This window comes from Lagopus leucura, unplaced genomic scaffold (genome assembly GCF_019238085.1).
Source record: "Lagopus leucura isolate 7727_CA_CO unplaced genomic scaffold, USGS_WTPT01 Super-Scaffold_100019, whole genome shotgun sequence".
NCBI lineage: Eukaryota > Metazoa > Chordata > Aves > Galliformes > Phasianidae > Lagopus > Lagopus leucura.
The window spans coordinates 5,384,476-5,410,247 of NW_024962273.1; the positions used below are offsets into that span (position 1 = coordinate 5,384,476).

At 38.8% G+C, this 25,772-nt stretch overlaps 2 long non-coding RNA genes across 2 annotated transcripts; both read right to left on the bottom strand.

The window, feature by feature from the left end:
- Positions 1 to 856: 856 nt before the first annotated feature.
- LOC122183672 lies at positions 857 to 7,836 on the bottom strand. The gene is made up of 3 exons (XR_006180327.1): positions 7,813 to 7,836; positions 6,790 to 6,863; positions 857 to 3,371 (listed from the first exon to the last, which is right to left on the bottom strand). It is a non-coding gene; the product is annotated as an uncharacterized LOC122183672 (long non-coding RNA).
- Positions 7,837 to 18,050: 10,214 nt separating this feature from the next.
- Positions 18,051 to 25,272, bottom strand: LOC122183673. Its single transcript, XR_006180328.1, has 4 exons — positions 25,214 to 25,272; positions 22,050 to 22,129; positions 18,143 to 18,215; positions 18,051 to 18,064 (listed from the first exon to the last, which is right to left on the bottom strand). It is a non-coding gene; the product is annotated as an uncharacterized LOC122183673 (long non-coding RNA).
- Between the last annotated feature and the right edge of the window lie 500 nt (positions 25,273 to 25,772).

The following is a 25,772-nucleotide window of genomic DNA, read 5'->3' on the forward strand; positions in this document are numbered from 1 at the left end:
AAAACAGTCATTTTCTAGTCTCAACAAGCATGTTTTGATGTTAGAAGCAGTATAATTTCATTTTGTGCTTCTGCAAAATCAAACAAATTGTGTCCAGATAAAGGACATAAGGCATAGGAATTTCCCTATGAGATGAAATAAGTCTATGAATGTCAGATAATATTGAACAGTATCTTCATCAGAGTAATTTTGAAATGTAATCTAAGCTTATTTGGTGATTATTATAACATACTTCTGTCATAGACATAGCTTTGGAATTAGTGAAGTCTTTGGTGCAAGTGAACACAAAGTCCAGAAAAACCAACTAGGTCAGAGAACTTTAGTCTGCAGTATTTCTTGTTAAATTCTCAAAATTCAGGCTGTTAGGTGAACTACAACAGTTACATGACAATAAATTTTCCAGTAGCTAGAGAATTGAAGTAAATACGTGAACTAATACCACCTCACCTGGCATATAAATTATAAAATTATGCACATATATAATATGCGTCCAATGTTTCTCGCTCATCTCTGGTGACTGCAGAATGTTGGCTGCATGCTCCTGGTTGGAGTGTGAACAGTTCTGCCTGTGTCTTCTAGAGGTTGCCGTGGCTTCGGGCTGCTGGGATGTCAGCTTTGCCCTTCCTATGGATGCAGTTCCTGCTGCTCCATCCAAGCGGTGATTCACCCAGGTGGCACTGGGAGCAGTGGCAGATGGCATAGCAGGTGGCGGTCAGAGAATTTGGAGAAGTATTTTGATATCCTTCCCAAGTGCCCCAGTTCCTTCACCAGAGCCTTGGCCAGTAACGGTGAAGGAGAGCTGATCACTGCCCTCCAAAAGATCCCAGCTCCAAGAGGAAGCTGTGACCCAGGATGCAAGCGATGTTTGTATTATCTGAAGTCCTCACTTTCTGCCCACTCAACGTCCCTACTGCAAGTAGCTGTGACTAGTTGCATGTGCTACTGGTGGTTGTACAATTGGCTATGTCGATCAAGGATCCCTCAGAATAAGTAAGTGCAACCTTGCAAGTGAGGCTAGAGCTTTGAGCCTCTGCAACCTTCTTGCTTGGCAGCGGCGCTCTGGGAAGAGTACAACTGTAGGGGAGATAGAGAGGTATGTAGCACACTAGCTCCAGGTCTGCAGCCTGCTCCTTGGAGCATCTTTCCATTGACTTCAGTGGGTTTCAGCTGAGGCCTTTATTTGGATATTATGCTGGAGTAAATTCTTTACTCAGAGATCACATCCCAAGAGGCAAAGTTGGTCCTGCTTCACGTTCCATGACAGATCTATTCTGAATCCTTTTATTATTAATAATAGACAGCAAATTCTGATCTCAGAGTTCCTGTGGAAGAGTCAGTGATATCTGTGTAATTTAAATCAAACCTGTTCTTAAAGGTTTAAGTGAGTGCTAAAGATTTTATCAGCGCAATTTCCCCATGCAGCTGGGCAAGCTAGCACATAATTAGAGATAAGAGCCAAGAACTTTAGAAGTGCAAGAGGTGAAACTAATCTTTGCTAATGAAGGATATCATGCAAATAGTATTTGATTTTTTGCATGTATCTGATGCTACAACTGAACAAGGCAGAGTTGTTCAGTGCTTAATGGTGACTTCTGTGACAGTATTGGCCTTTGTGTGACAAATATTTTGATAAACTTTGCACAGATGCAAGGGAAAGAAGATTCTCTCTGTTGACTAATGACATACCTGCCCTCCCTTTATATTAGCTCAACCTTTGCCACTACGAAAAATATTAAAATAACTCCTTCCTCTGCAAACAGAGTAGCAGCACAGAGACTGCTTCTGTTTGTCTGCCCTAGTCTCCTATGAGGCTGTATATGGCCCAAACAAAAGACAGTGAAACTAGTCAGGGGAAGATGTCATTTTTCCCCTATAGTCTGTCTTATCTTCATGCCCTTGAGCATAAGAGTGACCCTCCCCCCCCCATGACTGCCATTTCTCAAAGTCAGATCTCAACTAATTCTGTTCCAGTAATTTGGAAACTTTAAAATTTACACAAATTTCCTGCAGTTCTTTTTAAAGTTCTCCAAAGCAGGCATAAGGGCTAATGTCTGAAGAGCTTTTGATGTTAGGAGGCAAGGTAAGATAGTTGTAAAGTTGGTTTTTTTTGGTAAGATTTCTAATGATATCCCTTTGACTCAAAAGGTGTTCGTAAAACTGTTGTTACCTTCATGATACTGCAGATACTGATGTGACATTCATGAGTTAGTGTGCAATTGAAGGCGTAAAGTTCTCTGTATTGTACATACTCAGTATATTGCATAAACCATCACTGCAGCAGTTTGAATTATCAGCATTGAAGCCCCAGGATTCTTCCAGCAATGATGGGTAGGATTGCACAAGGCAAGGAGATTGCGTGAATAAATACAGGAGTAATTCAGGTTTTAAGAGTTGCTCCAGCTCAGAGCAAGGCCAGCTCTGCACTTGAACCAATCTGCTCAGGACACGATCCAACTGTTAACCAATACCCAAGGCGCTCTTCTGCAGTGCCAGTCCTCAGCCTCTCTTGCTGCTGAGGATTATTTGCAGTTTGTTGAACATCATAAAGTTTTCGTTGGCATATTCCTCTTGCTTATGTTTCTCCAAATGATAGCCCTGTTGTATATACTTTGAATTCTTCTTGTAAGTTTTATGAATATATTTATTCCATTTTTAGTTTGCTTATATTTCTTCGGATAAAATGAACTCATCATTGCCAGATTTTTTTCCTTTCATACCAAACGTATAAGTTTGCTTCTTGAACATTTTAGAGATTGTGCATCTGAACTGTAGTTCCAGGCTGCAGCTAAGTACTAGCCATGCTTTCCTGCCTTCTGAAGAGAGAAGTTAATTGCGGCAGCAGGGTAGGTACGCTGTTGTTGCATTTTATCCTCACAGTTTCCCTCATGCAATCTAATTAACATTCTGCAGACTCGGATCACATCTTCCTGTTTGCCACTTGTGCTTATGTAGGCATAAATATCCTTGGAGCAAAATACCTTATTCTCCACCAAGATCATTATCCCTATTATAAGATTAGCTGATTGTCTCTTATCTCTGCAGCATCCCAGTATTATTTGTATAAAACAGTAAAGAACTATTGTTTCCATTTTACAGGTGGGAAAAGTAAAATGACACAAGGTTTTAGAGTGCTCAGCTCCTCACCTTAGCCTGTTTGAAACTGGAGTAACTTTGGTACAACCCGGAAACCATATGACAGTTGCTGTAGGGTGAGACATAAGGGATCTAAAGCCACTCTTTATCAATCTGCTTCAGGAAAATCTAGAGGAACTGAATTAGAGTAATGCAGGTATAGCTACCTTTATCCCCTTTATAGTTTGGAGAACTGGGATTATATACACAGAGCTCCATCCATAAAATGGCTAATCTCTCTGAAAAGAAAAAAAAAAAGTGAAAAATTCAGCCATTGTTATTATATTCATTACAGTATTTTTGAACAATATTGTATTTACTTTCAATTGAAAATAACTTTCTTCTTCTAGAGAAAAGCCATCTCTCCACTAAAATTAGGACAAATAACCAAGTACTAACTGTAAAGGGTAAATTTCCTTTGCTCTGTAAGAGCTGAACAACAAGGGAGTTCTGAGAGCAATATACAGAAGACACCTTTTCTTTTCATTGGTTTTCATAGGAATGACTACAATACACAGAGGAACTCCCTTCCCTTGGTGTCAATTACAACACATCACTGCTTCTGTCCTGTGCAAGTGGGTCAGACATTGTGATGTGCAGCACTAGTATGAACAGTGAAGCCTGGTTGATTTTTTATTAGCTGTCAGTAAGAGATTGTTTTGTTTGTGAAATCAGAAGATAAAATATAATGAAGTCTCTTAAGGAGTATTTGACAGTGATTTAAAACAGGATCCTAAAAAGGGAAGGCCATCAATACAGTACACAACAAACAGAACTAATAGATGCAGGGAAATAGATTTATTATCTGCACTTGGCAGGTTCCAAACTTAAGGTTCTTGTTAAAATGCTGAGTCGAAACAAGGAAGAGTTATTCCTGTGTTTGAAATGCTCCTGTCTTGGACTAAAACGTGGGCAGTAACCAGAGCTGGTCTGCCACTGCAGCAGTACTTTGGGAAGGGCATTTCACCACCAACAAGTGACAAAGAGCCAGAAGATCCCACTCTGGCTTTCTGACATTTTCTTTGGAGGATGGCAATGTTACATTAATTGTATTGGCTCATAGAAATAGTAGTCTAAACAAACCTCAGAAAGAAGAAATTGAAGCTTTAATTGTAAATGCACATGTTGGTGTTCAGGCACTTAATTGTGCTATGCAAGGTGACTCCATTGATAGGCAGAAGTCTAGGTGCTGCCAGGACCTGCGTGCCATCAGCTATGCCACATACAAATGATGCTGCAGCCTCAACATGCTGAGCAGCCCTGTCTCACCTGCAGTAAATTATCACATGCAAAACTTTGTTCAGCCCCTCTTTCGGACATGAAACAGGTTGGTGCACTACATCTCCTGGCCTTTTTGTGGCCAAAAGCAGGATCTAGCCAAGAGAGGAGGCCGAATTAGCTATGCATTTGTTATGAATGATTTAATCTTGCTTCATGAATCCTTTGTTCACATTTTGTTGATTTTGTGTCCTTAGCTTTAATAGACCTAAGTAGCTCTGGAAGTTGTACATGCTACAGAAGTACTATTTTGGTAGCACAATTGTTTGCTGCTGAGAAAATAGTTGTTGAGAAATCTTATAACAACCACTGCCGATCCCTAAAGGGGATTGCTTCTCCCACTAGCTATTATCTAAATTGGATGTTTTCTGGGAAGACAAGCTGAATAAATAAAGTAATGCTAGCAGGACTGGAGTGTTAAGGATTCAAAGATTCTGACTGCACCGTTTTAATTTTAGTGTAACTCTACTGAACTCAGTAGAGTTATTCTGGCTTTAAACCTCAGCCCTGGGGTCCAAAATGCTACAGGGAAAGAAGCTGTCTTCTCCTATTTGAACAAGAGGAAGGCCACAGCATGACTTTATTTGCATAAACTGTCTACCAGATGGAGAGAAACCCTGGGGAAAGGCCGGCACTCCCTGCCCCCACCACTTCTCATAAGCAGGGTGTTGGAGAAGGCTCTATCTGATAAAAGTGCCCACCTCTTTCCTTCCAGTGGCAGCTGAGGAGTCACTAGGTGCTTTTCAGACTTGTTTCCTTAGAGGGAGTAAACTAAAAGAACCATATTTTAGACCAGATGGACCAAGCGCACATGACGTGGCTATTGCACTATGCAACCATGCACTGCTGAGTCTGTGCTCAGGACCGTTTTTTGCTAGAGGGAGTTCTCGATTGGAAAGAGCAGCAGAAGATTTAGGCCCTGCCCTTATTATTCCATACACCAAAACTTGATATTTCAGCTTTGTTAAGCAGTATGCCAAACCTGCACTGGAAGCTGGCAGAGAGAGGAGGAAGGGATGGCCACCCCTTAGATAATGCCAGTTTCAGGAGTCAGCTGGTGAATTATAGAATCTTGAAATCACTAAGGTTGCAAGAGACCACTAAGATCAAGTCCAGCCATGACCATACTCACTAAAACAGTGGGTTAAGCACTAGTTGTGGTTAACATGTTCCTTACAGCATTGATTCTTATTCAAGTAGCTGTAGTCTTACTAGGCATGTCAGAGCTAGTTTTTTCTAGTCTTCTAAACATAAGTTCCCCCTGATCCATACATGGAGTTTGTATGAGATCCTACTACCTTTGGAGGGCTGTAAGGATGGGTAGTAGTTGGAAGAGTGCAGGCTACAACCCCTGCCCCAGGTTATGTGGATGCTCAGGGTTCATCCTACCTATGAGCTGTCAGGGGTGATGATGGTACCTGGCTGTTTGCAGAGCTGTGTTTCTGGTGCTTCCACTTTGCAGCATAAAAGCTCTGAGTCTGGGACTCAGGATAACACATGGCTTTGACCACATTTGTTCTGCTCCTGCTCCCATGACAGCTTCAGCAGAGGTCAGTAGAGAATTTGATATCTGATACAAACATGGCTGTTTACCAAATTCTAATTCAAAAGCGTAAGGCATTTTATTTCTGTTTGGTTTTCTTTTCATCAACTCATCTGTCTAGAATCTCTCTTTCTGGAAAGAGGCAGGGTGAAGAATTTAGTTTAATACACCATTTAAATTCCATAAACAAGACAGAAATCTAGTAGCAGGCGGAGAATATATATTGCAGCAATAAAACTTCTCTGAAAGAATTGCAGCAGCAGCTAGGGAATGCTAATAAGGGTTTATTTCCTGTGAAGTAACATTTACAGGCCTAGGTTGGCTTGATTTTCATTTAATGAAACATTGCATTAATATAATCACATTATTTTGTGAGGAGGAAATACTCTGGAAGCTTTCTGTTTCTCAAGTCACTTCTCTCTCTCCAGCTTTGCTACTGCATTGGAGAGATAGGAGGAGAGTGATTGTTACTGAATTTCACTTTTGAAAGAAAATGTACATCGTAATGGGTTTAATATGTAAAATTCCAAGTAAAAGTTAGACTTCTTTCCAAATTATATAGAAAAAGTTAAACTACTCTAAATTAAGAACCTGTAGGATTGATGTGAGCAACATCAGCTCCTGCCTGCAACTCTAGAGTCTCACAGAGCCCAACAGCAAATGTTTCATCCCATTTTTCAGCCAGATTAAGAATCAAGTCATGGCGAAGATCACACAGAAACTAGAAAAGTAGCTCTAAGAGGGCAACTTGTAGGAAGAAAATGAAAAGAAAGTGCTTGTATGTGAAAAGTCCTTTTCCATTTTCTAAATGAGGACACGTAGGGCATAGCACTCACCAGGGTGGAGGGCTGTGCAAAGAAGGACATAGTTTGCTGTTATCATCTTAAGCCACTGCTGGAGTTGTCCTCCCCTTAATTAAATACAGAAGTTATGAAAAAGAAAATTGAAAGTGTAATGAACATGAGGAACGTAATGCTTACTTGAGTTATACTATATGAGGCTGGTATCAATAAAACAGGTCTTACTCCAATTACAGCCAGTAGCAGTAGCCTACTCAAACAGATTGGATTCTCTTTGCCATATATTTCAGGTTATTGGTGTATATTGTGTTAATTGTAGTACATTAGCAGAGAACCCAGCTAATCCCTGTGAAAAGACTGCTTCCTGTGGTTCCTGCCTGTCTACTGCCAGTTTCACGCTTAATTCACAGCTCCATTTTTTATTTCTCTCTTGCCAGCAATTATATTTCATTGGTGACTGTTGTAGTATGGAATTGGAGGCAAGAACTCCTACATTACCTGAAAAGGCAGTATTTCATACCATGTATCACTTCTCAATGTATAGAATCCAGAAAACTGTTAATGCCTCACTTAATTTCCAGCATAACTTACTACACCGAGGAACAGTGCTGTCAACTTCTTTTGAAATTGGTATGTGGTATTTTCTGTACCTAAAGGCTTGCTGTGCTTCTGTATTTTCTATCAGCTATGAAGAAAACTGTATATTTCCAAAACTGTTACCTATTTCCTGACCATCTAATTTTGTAAGCTTTGAGGAAGGAGATGAGTTACTCTTTTCCAGAGGGAAAAAAACAACAACAGAAAAATCAAGCCAACAAACCAAAAATTAATCAGAGTGGTGTAACTGGCATTTGTGTAAATCCACTGTTAGATTTTGTTTGTTTGTTTGTTTGGAAGACTAGAGAAAATCTTCTCATTCCCTTCAGCAGCTGCAATGCTATAATAGGATGGAAAGTACTGCAATAATAGCAGGGTGGCAAAGTCTTTGGCTGCAGCAAACAAGAACAAACCCATGTGCAACAGCCACAGGCATAGAAATGAAGGAAAAGTGCTCCTTACCTTTAGAAGGCTTCAGACAGGAAGGAATCTCTAACAAGAGCTTGCTCGCTCCACCAACCCTTAAATGAAGTCTGGGAAGGGGTGGACCCTTCCAGTCACTCAGGTACATTGCATGCACCTGAGCTCCCCTGGGTTGGTCCTGACTTCCCACCAGGTGCTCAATCACTGCTTCAAGCCATGACTTTGCATTTCTGCTACAGCAGCAAACGTAAAAGTCCTGATTGCCACAGATAATAATAGTGGTATGGTATATACTATTGATATTATTAAATACCTGTCTGTGTTAAAACAGGCTGGTGTTGCTCAGGATACAGACTCTGCTAACTGAAATGCTTCATAGTTGATAGGAAGGTATTTACAGTTAGGCTTGTGAAATAAGTAGTTAAAAAATTAACTGATTTCCTCTGGGTTTGTTAGAGCAATGGATAGACAGAATGATGTTGAAATCTTGCAGACTTACTGCTTGATAACCTGAAGAACTGCTAGAGAGAAGTTCTCTGTAAATCAAATATGACATCCAGCAAAACTGTCCTTTGAAAGCAGTATACTGGAAAGTGTTTGTATGTACCGTACGAATGAGGGTTGGAACTAGATGATCTTTAAAGTCCCTTCCAACCTGAGCCATTCTGTGATTCTATGATGTGTTTAGGAGCACTGCTGTGTAGTTCATCTTAATCACTGTTTAGAAGACAAGCAATGTCACCATGTCTTTGGCACTAGAAATCCATTTTATTTAGAACAGGTTTTAGTTACTCTCCTCTTTCTTTATCCAGCAACTGGAAGCTTACTTGGAAATCTGTAATTGCTTTGGCGTAGTTCAACTTCCACGTAAAGTGCCAAGCTTGGGTACCCAGTCCAAACCAAGTAAACTGATGAATTACAAACGCATTTGTGATAATAAGAGTTTCACCCACGGGCTCTCTTGTTGCAGACTGAACATTGCAGAAAGCAGCCAGCAGTTCTGCGCACTGTGAAGGTGAAGCCTTGGGCACAGTATGCACAAAGCAGCCGCCGATTGCTGTTAAACAATGTCCACATCTTTGAAACCCGATTTAGTTGCAACACTGGCAACCCACTTGGCTCTGAAAGAGAAGATGTCTGTGCATCTTTAATGCCTAGTAGCTTTCATTTTAGCACAGTGTGACATTTTCCCATCCATGGAAGCCCGGCTCTAACTGCAGAACGTGTCCTTGTCAGCCTGAGTGGTCCAAGCCTCCAGGATTGTGCTCACTATTCATCCTGCTCAAGGAAGCATTTCGGATAAGAGCAGGACTGAGGTCTGGGATCGTGCCATCACAATTATTTTCCAGAAGATTCACTTACCATAAAATTAAAATATCCCAGCTGAAAATGTAACGGAGACTGCTCCCTGTCCATCCTCTCTGTCAAACTGGCAGGCATGCAGGCTTCCTGACTTCTTGGCATCATGTCAGCCTGTCAGGCAAATTTTTGTTACTGGAGCACTGGTGACTGACCTAGGACTGACATGTTCCCTGACCCCAGAGTATTTTGGGAAGCCTCAAATTTCTGGTTTGCTTCTGGGGTTCCAGAGAATATGAAGGCATTTGAAAACACTGAAATAGAGCAAGGTTTTCATGGCTGCAGAATACAGTGTTAGAATTTTCATTTCTTGTATAATCTTTCCAAGGTTTACATAGAAAACAATGCTCAACATTTCCATTCCCTGCATGTCTTTAGTCTGTACCATAATTGTTCCTCCATAGGTTTTATACAGACAAGATAACCTTGTAACATAATACCTTTAACACCTAGAAGTCGTTGTTCAAGCTCAGATATGAGAAGCTGTACTTATAAAATGAATCTCTTCCTGTGCTGTAGTCACTTCTGAAGCAGCACAGAGCCAGTCATCACATGAAGTCTCCCAAACCTGAGACAGATTATCTTTACAAAGTGTGTTGAGTCTCATCTTTGTCAAACATTTTTTCTCTTAATGCTAACTAACTTCTGGGTCACTTATCACGTGCAGATGGCTATGAACCTATTCTTTGGGTTTTCTTCATGACAGGAGAACAAATCTCTGAAGTACCCTATTGCTTAGTGGTTTCAGCTTTAGGAGTACCATGCATCTCACTGTAGAAAATGTCTAATGAACAGTTTTTGATTGTATAGTGGGATTTTGGTTATTTAATCTCAATCTCCAATTGTCCTTTGGAGGGATTTCTGTGCTGGGATGTAGGGGCACGTGTACTAAGGCACTGACCCCGACGGTGGGTGATGGGGTATTCCTAATCTGCCCTGTTTTGTACCTCCAGATGTATTCCTTCTTCTCTCAGCATGACTTATGTGAACACCATACTAGATCTGAACTCAGACATGGCCACACTGCTCCCTCTGCCTTGTCTTGGGAGTTGTTCAGTTACTGTTGCAGTAAATATATTGTACTTCAGGAAGAGGATGCTAAGGCAGTAAACCAAATTGCTGCAGCAACATATACACTATTTTCAATGCCTTCTAATAGTCCATTACATTTAAAATGACTTTGGAAAGAGCAATTAGAAGGTTATGCCTTTAAGAGAAGCTGCTTTGAAACTAGAATTGACCACTTGGAACAATGTGCGTTGGCCACATCTCTTGCATTTTATTGAGCATAGAGGATTTTAAAAAATATGCACTATCATTAAAACTGATAGATTCTTTTAATTAAGCAAAGGGAAGCAGGTATGATGCCACACAGCTAGTGGCACTGCAGTGGTTCTGTTGCTAAAATATAGGTGTTTCAGCTGGGGTCCCGTTGCACCAAGTGTTCATATTTTGAAGAGATTTGGAAGCTTCTCATTAATGATAATGGGAATTGCCAGGTGCCCAGCAGCTCATGAAATGAGTCCAAAATATGCCAGTTATACCTTGTCAATGGATTTCTCTTGTATTTAACCCAGATTTTCAGTAAATAAACTAACACTTGTTAACCAGACTGCTGATACTATCAATTTGGCTGAGTAAACTCAAAAGTACTTTGAATAATACATTAAATATACATATATTTAGTATGAATATACTATATATAGGAGAAAGTTACGATCTTTTTAAGTTCACTGGCTAAGAACTACTTTTATCTCAGTATTAATGACTCAAACATAATTTTATCTGAACATTTAATCTAAATTAGCTGTCTTCTGAGGTGATTACATTGCTTAGAATTATTTTTTTTTTCTTCTGGACCATGCATTTCCCTGCAGCTTAGTTTGCTGATCTTTGATTTGTGGTGATACAGATCATATACAAGCTGGTTTGTTGTTTTTAATGAACTGGATGTGTTGTATAATAGAATTGCTAGGTTTGTGTTAAATTACAGCTTTGGGACTCATTATTGTGAGATGTTATCCACTTTGAACCGGCTTATTTTATCACAAGGAAAGAAATTGAATTTGCTTAAGATGGCAAATGCAGCAATAGATGGGGTGGGCGGTGGGTGTTTTGGGGCACCCCGTTGAGCTGGTATGCATTATATCGGATCTAATTCACATTCCACCCAGAAGATGCATACACCCCTGCACATGTCAGAGTCCATATAAAAAAAGCCTAAAGCAAACAACAGCCACAGTGTGTTGTTAAATGGTTAAATGTTGCTCTCTAGCCATTGGTCTTTAACCATTTCAACCGTAAATTTATGAGATCCTTTCCTTAGGGTGTTTTGTTCCAATTTTTAGAAATGTGCATGCAGATGCTAATGATGCATTTCTTCCTTCACGTATTTAGCTTCAGCATGCAAATATTTCAGCACATACACAGAAGCAGTTATCAAGCACTGAAGCTAGAGTGTGTGCAGCAGGGTAAATTGAGTAAAAGCCAAAAATTATATTCCCTTTGACAATTGCAGGCATGGAAGATGAAGTTCTGTGCGCCCTTCTTGGCATTTCTTTTGCTTTGAAAAACGTGACAAGCTTTCAGCCTAATGTAATGCTATATGGGAAAATTTACAAAAATGTTGTTTACTGAAATAATTTTAGCTACCGTGTGCAACAATATGTAAAAACACTGCCTTGCATTGATGGAAAATATAGACACATGATGATGGACATTTCTTATATCCAATTAGTTCCAATCAGTCAGAAAAGGGTTCATTTCAAAGGTGATTGTGAGAAAAGGAGCAGTGTCTGAGTGATTTCGGTTTTTACACAGGGATATTGGAATCACTGCAGTTAGAGTGAGTTTTATAATAAATGAAGGTTAATTGATAGCTATGGGGAGCTCTGGTCTAAAAGGTCATGTTAAGGTTTGCACTGTAGCAGATCTACCCTCCCTCCAAAATAAAGCCAATAAGCAGCAATAAATATATATATATTTTTCAGAACGTGTTTAATAACTCATTTTAAATGAATCTTCTCTCTGTGTTCCAGCATCACACGCCACAGCAGAGAAAGAAATACTGGCTATTTGCTCTCTGCAAACCTTAGAATTTAGGGTGGGCTGGAATGCTGAAGTTGACATTGAACTCTGTGCAGTTAATTTGCTTTTGTTGAAATAACCTTTAAATTATCCTTCCCTTAAATAGACTTTTACTTTGCATACTGGTAGGTGCTCTGTTCTATTCAAATCCACTGTGCTGCTTTATATCCTCTCTCCCATCACTTTGACTACCAGTATTCAATAGATAGGATAGTATATACCATTCGGCATGGTATTTTTCCTTAAATTGCTTTCTTGTCTTAAGGAAGTTCCAATTTTTGCATGACCTTGCTTCTAGAGGCTCTGATTTACATTACATTAACAGGTTTATAGAATCGCTTTATAGTTTGCTTTATTGCTGAAAAATGAAATGGTTTTACTGTTAGAATTTACTGTTCGTTTTTTTCCCAATTGTTTTTGGCATATGTTCATGCTTTGAATTTCTTGTCACTGTTAGTAGTAATTACTTTGCTTCCTTTTTTTTTTTCTTTAATAGAGGATAAATGAACATGTGATATTTTTCTTTAGTAGAGACTGAGTAAATTTGAGATATCACTTACGATGGGAAGAATACTGTGGATATGATTAATAGCATCATCATTGTAACATAATTTAGTTAGAAGGACTTATACAACTGATAAAGTGTCATGCACTTCTACTAAACTGCAATCTAAGTGAACTGTATTTCTGGTTTTTATATCCTCATTTCTGTCTTCCATAAAGATATTACTGTAAGATTCATACAAGAGTCTTTATAGTCTCACCATAAGCAGAGAAAGTTAAATCAGAGCTTTTTGCGTGAAACATTGTTTTTTGATACAAAAACTAAGTAATCATGATTTTGACGAAAGAGCAAATTAGTTCACTAAATACTTTCATTACAGACTGAAGTTGAGACTAGAAGAGATTGTTTCTAGAATGAAAATAAATCTGTTAAAATATAAAAGACTTTTATGCATTTGCAGTAGATAATGCCTTCAATCTCTGACAGATCGTGGACCTTGTATTAATTAATTACAGAAAATAGAAATGTAAGTTAGAGGCTAATAAATGGCCTTTTGTTGATAATTAAAACCATTTCTGTCTTAGGCTACTTGACCCAACTTCTTAGGCCAATTGAAATATTGCATTTTAATTTTGTCCGTGTGTGTTTTCATCAAAACTGATAGGCTCATGTAAAACCTCCTTTCCCAAGTTACTTATATAGATGGAAATTGTTGGCTTTTTTTTCTTTTTTGTTATATTTTCCACCTAACCCTTGCATTTTACAGAGACCCTCTATAATTATCTTTTTCTTTCTTTACAGATAAATTTGTTCCTTGTGTAGTTTGCATGTCTCATCCACCAGTAAAAAGAAGCAATGTTCTCATTGAGCTAAGATCTCATCAAATCCTCAAGAGAAGCCCAGTACCATTTTTTTTTCATCTACATCAGCCAGTAGTCCTGTTTCCTTATCCTATTCTGTTACCAGCCTTGTCTTGCTTAGGTCTTTTCCTCTTCTGTGTTACCAAGCTGATGCTTTGCCTTGCCATTTGTACAATCTGGTTTTTTTCCAAGATCAAACTTTTACAGATTTTCAAATAACTCTGAACCCCAAGATTGCAGAGCACATCTATCTGTGATTTGCTGTTTAGGAGTTGTATCATTTCCAGCTCTTCACTGACTTGTCTTCTGCATTATTTTCCCTTTTGTTCTGTTGTTCCCTTTTCTTTTCACGGGTCTGTTGTGTTTTCAGGCGCTAAACCTTTCCAATGGAGTTGCTTTGTTCTGCATGTTAGTATGGTGGGGCCTCAGTCTGTGAGAATCACTATAGGCAACAAAAATAGTAAATGGACTCCTCTAATTTATTGAATCTTATCACAAATTCTGACCCCAGAGCAGTAGCGTGCACATCTGGCTCCTCACTTCAGCTTGTTCAAACGCAAGTGATTTCTTCATCCCTCTCTGAAGCTTCATCCTGTCTTGCTGCTGCTTGTACTTCTTTGGCAGTTTCCTTGGCTTTATGCTTAGTCCTTGTACTCTTATTTCATCCACTACCAAGACAGAGAATAGAGTACCTAGCTAATTGGTAGAGTAGCTCATTTTGACTTTACACACTGAATCACAGGGCTGACACTGTGTAGACCCAATACTCAGGTAGGGCATTATCTAATTATTATTGAGGAGGAGGCTCTGTAAAAGCTATGGTTCATACCACTTCATCAGCCTTCTACTGAAAAATGGAATGGGCTTAAAATTAAGATCCCCTTACATAATGGAAGTCATAATGAAGGGTATGGTTCATAAATTTCAATTGTTAAATAGTCTCAGTGGGAAAGGTGACTTGACGTTCCCATATTTTAAGGATTTAAAATCCAAATTCAATAATAATGGTAGAGGGTTTAATTATCAGCTTATATTAAGTCTTGAATACACGAGGGGCATTTCCACTCTTCTTTATCTGAGCTGTAAGCCTTTGACTGAAGATTTCTCCTACCTCTGAAATTCCAAATTCTAAATATATTTTTTACTGGATGCCAGTTGTAAAAACTAGACCTTACCGATGCAGTTAGTCTAAAAATGTCCTGAGCTATGTAAAAAGATGGTGACAAGTCCAGTTTAATAATTTTGTAAATGTTCACATTTACACAAACTGTCTCCCAGAAGCATATGACATGTAAGGCATTTTAAGAATATCTAAGGAGGCCACTAAATGGCCATTAGGCAAAATAACCTGTATTGCTTCTGTCAGAGTGGGAAGGAGCATTTATGGTCCAGGCGGCTTGGAGGGGGAAAAAATCTTTGCCTTTCCACTCCAATATACAGCAACCTTTGAGGTGCCTCAGAACTCACTGTATTAGAGACAGCAGCATCCATAACAGACCAAACATTGCTGTTGTTCATCACAAAACTGATGTGCTTGATATTTATCTGTACAGTCTGAGATTGAAAGACCTCCTGTTTCAAAAAAAAAAAAAATCCCTGTATAGTTCATCCATTCTGGGGTATGGGGTCTGTGACTTTCTTCAGGTTTAGAAAGCACTGATCGCATTGTGGGCACTACTGTAATATAAATAAATAGTAATTGCAATAGTAAGAGTGTAACACTGCAGAAAGTGATATTGTGTTTGTAACCACTGCTGAAACAGAGGTAGTGAGTGATGACCGTGTTTAGCTAGACTGCTGATGCAGGAATACAGAAACTGGAAAGATATCAACCAGCCTGATTTAAGACTTGGAGAGAGTACAGAGCTGCGAGATTGATAGCACAGAAAGGAATCTTTTGGTTGAGGTCCATGGCCTGCATCAGAGCTTTTGGGATTGATAGCACGCAGCACTATCAATCTCACAGCAGCAAATGGGACGACTATTCTCCATGAAGAATGGGTGGTATTAAATACCCTGACATCCACTAGATTGAGAACTGCAAAATGACTGAGGAAGAGTACATGTTTGTGGAGATAATACGGTGCTGATTCTTCATGTAGTTTGTTTTGCACCTGAGAAGCATCAGTGGCTACTCCAAGTTCAGCTCCTAGAAGCTGCAAATACTACTGAAAATAGTAACAAAAAGCATAAAAATGTACAGAAGGTAGGGAATCCATAAAGGAGAATGGCTACTTCAAAAAAGTGTCAAAAATAAGCAGTGCTGCTTACTGTGATCTATTTACCATTTTCTGTTTGGATTTGCATATTTTGAATATTGCATCCTGGACTTTTTCATGCTGCATATTTTGCTCAGAAACTGATGGCAGAAACCATCTTGTATCTTGTTTTCTGATTCTCCATGTTTTATGAGGCTTGCGAACCTGAAAGCTAAATCCGATTTAAGTAGACATGTTGTGCTTCAGGTCTGTGGAATTACTGGCATGAGTTGGCTTGCATTTATTATTTCATGTATTTATTTAGCCCAGTCTTATATTCTCCTCATCAGTACTGCCCTACGTAGCACTATTTCATGATAAAAGTGTAATTCACTCACTCTAACGTTCCAAGGGATGTGGAAATCACTTTCTCCCTGTGTGGACACAGTTGCCTTAGCAAACATTGCTGCTCACAGCACTACCAGATGCATTGCTAAATGAGCATAAGTACCTCATGTGTGAAATGATTCGCATAACAGCAATCCACAGATAGAGCCATTAGAGGACACAACCCAAACTATTGTTGCCTTCCAACAGTAGAGAAATGCATGAGTAGTAGTGGAACACCCCCAAAATTTGGAGGTTATTTGCTCCTGTAAATCCTTACTATTTATCAGTGTGTTTGATTGCTCAGTATAAAATTAGATTATTTTTTTTTTTTTTTTTAAGATCTGTTCAGAAGTCTGTGATAACCAGACTTTTACTAAACTGTACCCTTTGAAGAGTGTGAAGGCAACTGGAAATGTTTGCATGAAGCAAGAAGTAGCCAGTTGCCCTTGTTGGAAAGAATTCCCACCGCAGACAGTGTTACTAGTTTTTAATATTATTTACTAGATAGTAATATTATTTATTTTCCTTTATATACTGCAGCTTTTTCCCTAGATTTTAGTAATTTAAATCTTGCTTGAGAAGAGTACAGAATTATATTCTAGATCTGCTGGGCATTTCTTTGATGGCGTGACTCTTCCCTTAAACCCTTTTGGAAAATAACAGGATCTTAAAGCAAGGTGCATCCTGTTCTAATTCACAGCAGGTTCTCCTTTCCAGTGGTTCAGGACAGGGCTTAAATGAAAGGATGGTAAAGACCATATATTTCATCTGAGAAATCAGTATTCCAGGTGTGATTAATAGGACTTCCAGATGATGTTAGAAATGCTGATGTATTGTTCAGACTTACTGTTCTATGTACTGAGTTTTGAGTGGAAAAAAATATTTTTTAAGTATTCAATTTTAAGGGCATCCTTTTGTGAAGAAAATGGAACGGCTGTTAGGGGTTGTTTATTGTAACGGGCCATCAAAAACCAAAGTACAGTTAAACTCAACTTTGTGTACACACATGTCCGTGAAATACTTGAGGCTGGGGAGATTAAAATAAATTGTTGCTTTCCTTGTAATTAAGGAAGATGTAAAGGTAATCATATTTAGATTATTAGAAGGTGCTTCATAGTAGTCCAAAGGGGATTTTGAAGTCAGAGGTAAGAACTAAAATTAGCTGAAGGAGTTTTAGTGCTTGTGTGTCACAGATACAGGCTGGGAAGAGGCTAATGCTGAAGCACAAATGTTGCAAATTGTGACAGATTGAAATAATAGACCTGTGCAGAGGAAGACTGTAGTTGGCATCAGCAGAATACGCCCTTTAATTATAAGCTGAGTCTCCACATGTAATGCTAACATCAACTGACTGCATAAAGAAAAAAATCCCATGTGTACAGTATAGCTCATTTGGGAGGACATCTAGATTATGGGACCTACCAATGACAAATGAAATTCAGTCCAGGTAAATGAATAAACAATGAAAACAACAGCTATCCATAAACTGGAAAATGTGCTGATATCTAGACAAATAAAGCAATCTGGATATTTCTGCATTAAAATAATCCCCAAAGTATTCATCCCAATGTGTACTGGCAATGAAAAACAAATCAAGTAGTGGAGCGAATTGAATTACTTGTCCTCTGCAGTATAAATCAAAAGGAGATCCAGGCATTTTTATTGCTCCATATGGTAGAGTTGGCCATTATCTAGAGTACTGTTTATAATACTCACATCAAAGTAGGGAAGTTATTACTAGAGGAGGCAAATCACAAAACAACCCAAAACAAGAAAACTGTTAATGTAATGTTCATTAACAAATTGAAATAAAATGACAAGTCGAGTTAACTATGAGTAAAGAGAAAATAATTGAATTTATCAATCCAAATCTTCTGGGGAGTGAAGAGAATCTGAAATTGAACATAGATGATGAAAATGGAGAACCAAGAGGAAGTTTCAACAAAGCTTCGTACTGATACAAAACTCACATTCAACTACGTGTCTTGTCCTTGTCAGTGGTAAGTTAATGGAGGTGGCATTATCTGCAGTTCTCACGCTTACCTGAAACATATCAAAGATGGGCATACTAACTGAATGAGCCTGTGAGCTGGATGCAGGGCACAAATGCATGAATGTAGGTTTGTCTCCAGTCAGACCTTAAATACCAACGGTTACAATGCAGGGTTTATGAATGAAGGGAATTGGGACATGGTAAATATAATGCTGATTTTGTCTTTAATACAAAATTCTACTTCTTTTCTTGGATTTCCACTTAGCATTATCCAGCTTTGCACCATATGTTTGCACAGTTCTAGAAATTACAGGTGGGGTTCTGCTAAGAACACTGAAGAGTATTTGATTTGGATCTGCGCGGTGTTGCAAGTTCGCTTGATCATAACTCTGAAGGTCACTGGCCCACTACTACAACAAAGCAACTCATTAAACAGGAGAAACGGCAAACTCCAAAATACTTAAGGATGAACTAAATCATCCTGCTAAGTATTATCTAGCATGGACAAGCTTACATAAGAGCTGAAGAGGTTAACTGCACCTATCCAGTCAGTTAGAGATCTTACTGTGTGAACATAAGAGACTCTGAGACCCTTTCACCTTTCTACTTTCAAACTACCACTGGACCTCTTCCTTTGAAAACTCTTCTGTCATCCACCAAGTTTGGTTTGTCCTGTGTTGCCTCCAAGCCCAACGGAGCACTAGCTGATACAGTTTGACGATCACAGTTGCCTCAGGGTTTGCTGAGTGTACTTGTTTTGGATTTACAACCTCAGGTTTAGGCTCATCAAAGTGTGCAGATGGGAAAGAGATTACCTTCCCTTTCCATTACTTGCAGTGAACTGAAATGTGTGGAGCTTCCAAATACTGAGTTCCCTCTTCTGTGGAAGCATTTGGCTTCTGCAAGCCTATTAGAACCAGAATGAATTTTAAGCATGTTTCCACTGAGTATAATTAAACATATCAGAGACTCAATGAATTGTATTGTCCTATGCCAGACTAAAGACTGCATGGAATGAAAGAAATGAAAATGGATGTCAGAGTGAAAAGAAATTAACATTTAACACATCAATTAAGATCACCTAAAAATGCGTTGTTGTTTGATGTATTTAACAATTTTCAGGGGATGTAAAATGAAATGTCTCACTGTTGGTTAAAATTAAAGCATTGAAATGCTGCTAGAAGTTCAGAGATAATATAGCTAACCTGAGAATATATTATTAATTAAGCCTTTGTTTCAAGTGTAAAACCACTTGCATATCATAAGACTCTGGAATTTCTTTAGGTGACATGATAAATGGAGGCAAACATCTTTTTTTTCCTTATTTGTGGACATCATTGGAAAAAAAAAAAAAAAAAAACAGAACAAAACAAAGCAAAAAAAAACCCTGTAGTATTAAAGCTCAATTCAGCATAGTGCTTCGTATTTCCAACACTAATATCTGTTGTTTTTTGCACCAGTAAACACATTAATCAGAAGGAAGAAAGCTGAAAACATTATTCAGTGATCCAATAGGATTGTATAATAAGAAGCTAGTAATGGACAGAACTGATAGATGAATGAGAACAGTGATAACATGAAAAAGGTAGCCTTCCAAAATTCAGCCACGCTGCTTATGGTGTTTGAATGAGTTTCAGAGTTTAAGTATGAAAAATCACTCTACGTTAACCTGGTTTTAAAAGTCCTCTGAGCTCTTACAATATAAATTTACAGCACAGAACTTGAATATTGAACAGATCTGTACATTCATTTCCGACATGAGAGGTAAATTCTAACTAGGAAAACATACCATACACCCATGTGAGGTACACCAATTCTTCCCCATGATTATTAAAGATTGTAGGAGATTCTTTTGCAGTGCATCTTAACAGAGAATATCACCTTAAACATTAATTCACATTGTAAAGATGTTACTGCCCACTTCTTATGAGCTTACAGGTGGCTTTTCATGAATCAATCTGTTTGCTGTTAGACAGCAATATTTTCATCTGAGGCTTATGCAGTCACACTGATTCTATGCAAGCCAGCTGGCAGCTTTCAGACACATTGGCCAACTAAAGTTGGTGAAGGAATCAGTGATTACTTGTAGATGTTCTATAAAACTAGGTGAAGGAATAAAGCATAAAAGGCATTTTCAGCCTGAAAGGGACTGCTTACACGTGGTCATGTAATTATCCCACTTGTAAGAGCAGTTTCTAAGTAAATCTGTAATAAAAATTCAGACAGACTCGCATAGTTCTGAGAACCACAATGGATTTTGTTCATATATGATATTTTATGGTCTTTTTCTTAACGCTGATTTGTATGCACACCTAACAATATGCAATCTTTACATTCACATGAAAAATAAAGGCTCAGCGACTGCTAGGCAGGATGAAATCCATCCAGACAAGAGCAACCTACTGACATTTGTTTTCAAAGTTCTGATCAAAATAACAAAACCTTACTTACATCAAACCACCTAAATTTAATTTCAATTTACTGATCCATCTCACCCAGCTTATTTAAAGCCAGACCAGACACACACATACATGCCCCTTTGAATATATGATTTTAAATTATGAAAAACATTTGATAAAAATAAATTTTTGGACAATTGGAGCATGAGATCTCCCATTGGATTTTGTCACCATCACACATTCTCCTAATAGTACACTAATCCTGAAAAGCTGAAGCAATGAATTTTTACTTCCCAGAAAAATCAAATGGAAAGTTTGTGTTTTCAGTGCAACTCCATTGGCTTCCATGGATTTTCTGTTGATTTATGTGAATATAAATGAAATCAGAGAGGACCCGGTAGAATATGTTGTAGTTTACACAAAAAGGATTTATTGCAAGGACTCAAAAGAATTTTTCAACATAATTTATAGAACTGTTTACTGACTATAACTGACCTTCAGAATTGCTATTAAATATTCACTCTAAGGACTGCTCTGTATATTTAACTAAAACCGTAGTTTTGAAAGGTTGCCCAGCTTCTACCTGGGGTTTGTTTTCCTCCCAGCTTCAAAGACAAAAACAAGAGCTAGGAAGTACACATCTTTTCCACTTTGAATTGACAATGAGAAGTCCAATAATTTCTGATGAATAGTCCTATTTCATGACTTTAAATGCCAACCTGATTCAGTGTGCTAGATTAAGCACTATTTCATTCTTTCCTGCTTCCGTGATGTATCCTCATGATCGTCGTGTTTGAAAAATTTGTCCTGACTGTGTTGGTTAGCATTATCTACATACTGCTGGTTTGTGTACAGTGGTTGAGGTTAACATCTCCTTGTGTGTGTGTGTGTGTGTGTGTATATGTGTGTGTGAAAGCAGAAAGTGTTCCCTGTGACTTTAATAGCAAAAAAGCTTGCTTTAGTCAGAATATGATACTGCCATGCTTTGGTAGGGTGAAAACAAACTTCAGAAAAAAGTAAGAACTTATTGACTAGTCCTTCTCAGTGATGCATTTTTACAGCCTAATCAAGATAATCCCCAGGAGAGAAGGAGAGGTTTGTGAGATGGATCTGTGCCCCGTGTGGTTTTCCAAATGGATTAGAAGTCCATTTTATTAACAGAGTGCAGCATAGTATGAAATAAACCTGAAAGCATATGGTTCTGCCCTGCCGGAGAGCCACAGGTTGATGTTCTGCTATGGTCCTCCCACTCCCATCCTCCCTCTGCCAGGCTTTCCAGCACTGGGCTAAAGCTAGACCTCCCTTCTGCTGTTGGTTTTTTTTTGTTTTGTTTTTTGAGGTTACAGCAGTGCAGAGAATTAGATGGGACAGCAGTGCCCAAGCGACTGAACCAAGCTGATTGACCATTGCTTTGATGGTGGCCAGGTACAGCCTTAAATGCCCATGCGAAAATGAAATGGGGTTCCCCATGTGCCAATTTCTTACCATGGATAGCATACAGCTGTGGCAAAGAGGTTCCATTTCCATGCAGCATCTCCAGCTCATGCAGCCATTTCACATCTGCACTGTGGAAAAAGAACAAGCAAACAAAACAACAAATTAACTTGGTTACTTACTATTCTGGAGTTTCTTCTCTGTGATCAGTGTGGACAGTCATTGGATGGAGAGTGCCAATTGCTTGTAAATTAAATTGTACTAGGGAAAACTTTTCACATGCTTTATTTCCTCTTAACAGGATAGCTTGCTTTCTTGAGTAAACAAAACACACTTCAGTTTGTTCTCAAGAGCAGCAAGTGGATCTGTAAGATCAGTAAGTCCTTGTTGATCTGCTGCAACCCTGATACTATTTCTAGCATTCATTCCTTTTGTGAGCCTCTACTCTTTTCCCCACAGCTGCCATCAGGGAGCAGAGCAACACAGCACAGTTCCCATTAAATGCAGCCTTCTACCCAGATCAGTGGAATGCCAGCTTGGATATGCATTCAGGCTGATCGAAACACCCTCACCCAAAATGCAAAATAAGCCCAAGATTCCCTCACATGCATCCAACAGAAGATCCCACACAATTCCTGGGATTTCTGTGATATTTCTTAACACATCTTGCAAGTGCTTCCAAAATGTTTTAAATTAAGTCAGTTGCAGCTGCTCTGTCAGGAATTCACTAAGCACTGCAGCCACTGAAGCAATTAAAAAAATTGCACAGAAGGTAATTAAAAGCCTTACTGGTTCTTGCTATTAGACTGACATTTTAAATGCCTCTGGATGTTTTATTGCGCCAATAACCTATTTCCCTAGTCTCAAAGAGAAATACAACTGACATCAGTAATTTACTGAAGTATTCTACAGGTATCATAATGTTCCAAATAGAAATCTATATTAAATTACCACAGTTTCCTGTTCTGCGCAATCCTCACTGCACAACTTAGTGAAACAGTGGTTATTTGTTAATGGGTATTAGAGCTTTGTCTCTCATTCTCATTCTCTATAGTGAGCTGCGTAATATTTGTGTTTCTTGTACACAAACCGATGCATTCTGGTTATCACATGGGCTGGAAGGATTTGCATTTTACTGCACAGCAACATAGAAGCAGTGCTGGGTTACCGCACAGGGCAATTTTTTGTGGCAGTGAGCTTTGCACATGAGCATGGCTGCAGGCATGGGACTCTGCTGTCCACAGGGCCACCAAGAACATATCTGGGCTTCTCTCCATGTGTCTCCATCCTCACCTCCTGTGCTTGCAGGCATGCTAACAGAAAGACCTTGCACTTGGCATTATGTTCACCTGGGCCCACTACTCAAGCACATCCGGATCCCTCTGGATGGCATCCCCTCCCTCAAGCATGTCAACCACACCCCAGAGCTTGGTGTCATCAGCAAACTTGTTAAGGGGGCACTTGATCCGACTGTCAGTGTCACTGATGAAGATATTAAAGAGCACCAGTCACAGTACTGACTCCTGAGAGACACCACTTGTCGGTGATCTCTACCCAGACCTTGAGACATTGACCACCACTCCCTGGGTAAATTGTAGCTACTAAATGATGAAGATTAAAAGAAATTATTATGATGTGTAAACATAACAATCAGAATTAATGATGAACTTTAAGCAATTGCTCAGTTTTTTCCTCTCCTGAGCAGCTGATTTCCTAGCTTTATTAATGTATAAACAGAAGTGCTTTGGAAGGAATTTCAGCCATAGACACACACACATTTCTATGACCCATTAAAAGCCTACATAGACTGGCTTACACTGACCTCTGTGGTGTCTTGTTTCATATCATGCTGATCAATACTAGATGCCTCTACAATTTGCATCAACTAGGATGCAAGACTGCTAAACTCTCTTGGCACTGATCTCTGAAGCTGCATCTAATTCTCTCTTTCAATGAGGCACTGAATTATTCCGTACAGTGAGATGCCTGTCAGTTTGTAGCATAGCTCTGTGGATGCTGTTTTTCCATCAGGCGTAAACAATCAGTGGGATTGATCAGGCAGACAATCAGTTAAACAAATCCAAGTAGAAAAAAGCCACATACACCACTGAAAATGAGGCAGGTATTTGGATAAAGTCACAGAATGATAATGTGATATATGAACACAGTGACTGATGCTACCTAGTTAATACAGAGTAAGTTTTGCATAAACAATTAGTTTACTAGAAAAGGGAGATGCAAGAATTAGAACACTTAGATCCATATTTGCTTCCCCTTATTTTATCACAGATTCAGCCTTGAGTCATTTAGTTTCTCCTCCCTGTAGCATTTCCACTCCCCATTACAAAAAAGAAAAGCAAGTTTTCCCAACTTTATCCTGAAAATGCTACAATTGTTGAGGAGAAATGTGATAAGGTTATGAAAGTCTACAAGTGAAATATTACCCATGGGAAAAAATAATCCTAAAACTGTGATAATAACTGGAGGAAAACATTACTAAGAATTTAAAAAGTGCTTGTTCAGAATGCTGATGTCTCTTTAAAAACATAATCTAGGTGCAAAGACAGATCTTCACACCTCAGCAGACACAGGTCATATCCCACTAATCATGCAGCTACTCCATATCCTGAAAAGTGCACCTCCTTTGGTCAAGGATGTCCTGATCTTGTAAGAATTGAGGCACTTCTGTAGCTGAAATCTACCTTGTTTTTTTTTTTTTTTTTATTTAGTCCATGTGTTTCTATTGACTTTAATCACCAGATTACTACATTCTGGTTTTGTTACCTTATTTGCTTAACTCCTGTTGTAGGTTGAAATACATTGATTTCTTTACTTATCTACCCACTGATCCTGGTCAGCGTGTTGCTTCCTTGGGTTAAGTTATGTTTGAAGGAGTGCTAAGTTGCTTTACATAACTTCAATCTTTTTAAAGTTCATGTCCCATAAAGATGTTAGGGTGCATTGAGTCAGCAATAGGGGGCTGAATCCTTATTGTGTTGATTACCATGGAGTACAAAGCTATGGTAGAAGCAATACTGCAACAGAATTTGAGGTTGTTGGTCCCTTTAAAAAATGAGATAGGAAGAACTCCTTCCTAGGAAAACCCTATGAAACTAGACTTCAACATTCTCTTGCTTTTACATACAAGGAAAAACAAGATGCTTGTGAGAAGCATTGATTACTATTCAACCTCGTATCATGGAAATGAAGCCTACCTGAAGAAGCTGCTGCCCAGCTATGTATAACAGCTCACACTGCCAACACTTCTCTCCCCTTCAGCATTGCGACCAAGCTGCTTGTAGAATTACTCCAGATAACCTGCTTAGCCTAGGCAGCTTAAATAGTGATGGGTTGATGGGTTCTCATCAGTCAGGTGGGGCAGCACAGCTGGATCAAGCTGGGGACACTGGTCTGCAGCTGAAGGGAATTTGGTTTTACAGGGAGCAGAATCCAGAGATCTGAAATGGGTTTTCCCGTTTAATGAGTGGTGTGAATGTTTGAGTTAAAGTCTGATGCTTTAAAGCTGAAAAACATTTTACTTAGGAAGTGTTTTGATGATTAAGATTAATTGAGTAATGATCTAAGAGCGTTTGGATGGAAAGCTTGGCTGTTTAGGTAGAATTGTGAAGTTGTGAGCTAATTCACTGACATGCAGTGTAATTTGTGATTAAGGTTATCTGCAATATCTAACCTTTCAGTAAATGCCAGCTGCATAATGACTGTCGGTTTTCTCTCCACAGATATTACACTGCAGAAGGTTCTATCTGGCCATAA